Source organism: Mus caroli, chromosome 3, assembly GCF_900094665.2.
Source record: "Mus caroli chromosome 3, CAROLI_EIJ_v1.1, whole genome shotgun sequence".
NCBI lineage: Eukaryota > Metazoa > Chordata > Mammalia > Rodentia > Muridae > Mus > Mus caroli.
In genome coordinates this window covers 94,429,905-94,433,205 of record NC_034572.1, presented here as the reverse complement: position 1 = coordinate 94,433,205, position 3,301 = coordinate 94,429,905, and the positions used below count along the sequence as shown (strand labels likewise).

Below are 3,301 nucleotides of genomic sequence, written 5' to 3'. Positions count from 1 at the left end.
AATCCACTTGTGGTCTGGGCTCCTCCAAAGGATTTGGGTCACTTAACCAGCTCAGTCCTTTACAGCACACACAGCTTGTCTTCTAGGATCCAGTTGGCTTTCTCCACTGCTGATGCTGTTCTTGGTGGCCCTCCCATGGTATTGGTGTCTCTAAAACTGCTGGGAATTTTCTTGCTGCAACTGGGCTGAACTTTCACCTGTTGTGCCTTCAAAACTAGGACCACTTGGGAGACTCTCACACATGACGAAGTTTGGCTTCCAAAGCAAGGTATAACCTAGGCCATCTCTAGAATACAGCTTCCGTATGATAACTCTCAGCAAACACTTCTTTGAAGACTTCATGTCAGTTATGCTGCTCACTTCTTAGTCATAGCTAATTCTTTCTTTAGCCCCACCTGACCATCATCCATTGTCCCAGCAAAACGAAGATTTTACCTTAAGGGCTCTGGTCTCTTGTTTTGTTTTGTTTTATTTTGTTTTGTTATGTTGTTATATTATACAATGAACTTTAATGGTAAAATTCTTGAGAGCACAATGTATAATCTGACACATTTTCTATTCAATCCTCCATCCAGGCATCTGCAACAGAGGTAGCTGTTAGGCACATTTCCACAATTTTAACTTAAATGGTAGCTGTTAAACACAGAATATCAGGTCTTTTACTGTCATCAAGTAATCAGTGAGAGACTCCAAGTTGGGGTGAGGTCATCATGTGTCCTGGTCTCTTGTCAATCACAGCTAATTCTTCAGCTCCAGGTGCCCAAACAATACAAATTGGCTGGGAATGTCACTGCTTCCCTCTGAAACTTCACAAGCCAGGCCTACATTGTCTATACTGCTCTCAACATTCTTATCTTCCCAGCGCCTACAGAACAGCCCACTGAGTTCTCAACACTCAATGACTTTTCTAGCCTGAAGTTCGAAAGTCCTTTCACAATCCTTCCCAAAACAACATGGTCAGGTCTGTCACAGAAATACACCCCATTATATTGGTACCAACGTCTATCCTCATTAGGGTTACTATTGCTATAATGAAACACCATGCCCAAAAGCAAGTTGGGGAAGAAAGGGTTTATTTGGCTTACACTTCCACATCATAGTTGAAGGAAGTCAGGGCAGGAACTCAAGCAGGGCTGGAACTTGGAAGTAGGAGCTGATGGAGAGGTTATGGAGGATGCTGCATACTAGCTTGCTCACTCCCCAGGGACTGTACCATCCACAATGAACTGGGACCTAAACTATCAATCACTAAAAGCGTGTTATTTGTTCTCTTGATAAAACTTGCCCCCATTCTATAGGCTTCCATTTCTTTTAAATGATGTTGCATTCTCTATAGAAGCTTCTCAATGTCATAAGGTCCCATTTATTGTTGGTCTTAGTGCCTTTGCTATTGGTGTCCTGTTCCAAAAGTCTTTTCCTGTGCCAATGAATTCAAAGCTATTTTCCACTTTCTGTTCCCTCAGTTTCAAGGTATCCGGTCTTATGTTGAGGTCCTTGATCCATTTGGAATTGAATTTTGTGCACAATGTTAGATATATATCTATTTTAATTTTCCACACATTCATGTACAGTTTGACCAGCACCATCTGTTGAAGATGCTATCTTTTCTCCAGGTCACTAGTAGATACTTGTGGTTGGCTATGTTTTCAGTACTAAGCATGTTTTCCCTCCTATTCAGCAGGTCTTACATCCAATTAGACAGCTGTAGAAGTGCCACTGTTGCTCATTTAGAGCTATTTTGTCATGCTGATCATTGTGATTCACAGGCATCATGGGTGGATAGGACTATTGAATGATTCCTTCTTTGACAGCTTGCATAGCACCTTATGGTATAATGAACACTAGTCCTCAAATAGGAGGCAGAAGCAGCTTGATTCCTCTTAATCCTGTATCCGAAATGTGTGGTGTCTGCAGTAATATGGACATAATGTCAATTTCTGGGAAGCAACCAAGGGCAACTGCAATAACATAGTATTCTGGGAACCCCTTGAACTCCCTTGACCAACAATTCAAGGGGAGGTTTCCCATGCCTGGTAGTGGAGCTTTTGTTAGATAGACAATGGCTCTTGATGAGAAACAATAAGATCTCAAGTGGCATAATTTCATTTTAAATTATGTTCATATGTGTACACATATACTTATATGCATTATGTATAACTTTAGGTGAGTATAAATAATAATATACAGGATTAAGGATTAAGAGGAATCAAGCTGGATCTGCCTCCTACTTGAGGACTAGTGTTCATTATACCATAAGGTGCTATGCAAGCTGCCAAGGAAGAAATAATTCAATAGTCTTAGCCACCCACAATGCCTGTGAATCACAACATCGATCAGTATAATATAGCTATTACAAGCATTCTCAGTGGTTTTTTCCTCCTCCCCCCTTCTTTTTTTTTGTGTGTGTGTAGAACAGGATTTTACTATTTTCAACTGTTAATATTTGACAAATAGAATAATTATTTTAATATATATTTTGTTGTTATGTCTCCCTTTTCATTTNTGATTTTATTAATTTGGATACTATCTCTGTGCCATCTGGTTAGTCTGGCTAAGGACTTATCTATCTTGTTGATTTTCTCAAAGAACCAGCTCCTGGTTTTGTTGATTCTTTGTATAGTTCTTTTTGTTTCTATTTGGTTGATTTCAGCCCTGAGTTATTATTATTTCCTGCCATCTACTCCTCTTGGGTATATTTGATCCTTTTTGTTCTAGAGCTTTCAGGTGTGCTGTCAAGTTGCTAGTGGAAGCTCTCTTCAGTTTCTTTTTGGAGGTACTTAGAGCTATGAGTTTTCCTCTTACCATTGCTTTCATTGTGTCCCATAAGTTTTGGTATGATGTGTCTTCATTTTCATTAAATTCTAAAAATGCCTTTAATTTCTTTCTTTATTTCTTCCTTGACCAAGGTATCATTGAGTAGAGCATTGTTCAGCTTCCATGTGTATGTATGCTTTCCGTTGTTTTTGTTGGTATTTAAGACCAGTCTTAATCTGTGGTAATCTGATAGGGTGCATGGGATTATTTCAGTCTTCTTGTATCTATTGAGGTCTGTTTTGTGACCAACTACAGTCAGTTTTGGAGAAAGTACCATGAGGTGCTGACAAGAAGATATATTCTTTTGCTTTAGGATGAAATGATTTATAAATATCTGTTAGATCCATTTGGTTATAACTTTTGTTAGTTTCACTGTGTCTCTGCTTAGTTTCTGTTTCCATGATCTGTTCATTGCTGAGAATAGGGTGTTGAAGTCTCCCACTATTATTGTGTGGGGTGTGATGTTTGCTTTGAGCTTTAGTAAAGT

The 3,301-nt window shown here is 39.1% G+C and overlaps 1 non-coding gene across 1 annotated transcript; it reads right to left on the bottom strand.

Moving 5' to 3' along the window:
* Window positions 1-643: 643 nt before the first annotated feature.
* LOC115030708 lies at window positions 644-720 on the bottom strand. The gene has a single exon (XR_003836307.1). It is a non-coding gene; the product is annotated as a small nucleolar RNA SNORD81 (small nucleolar RNA).
* Window positions 721-3,301: the final 2,581 nt, after the last annotated feature.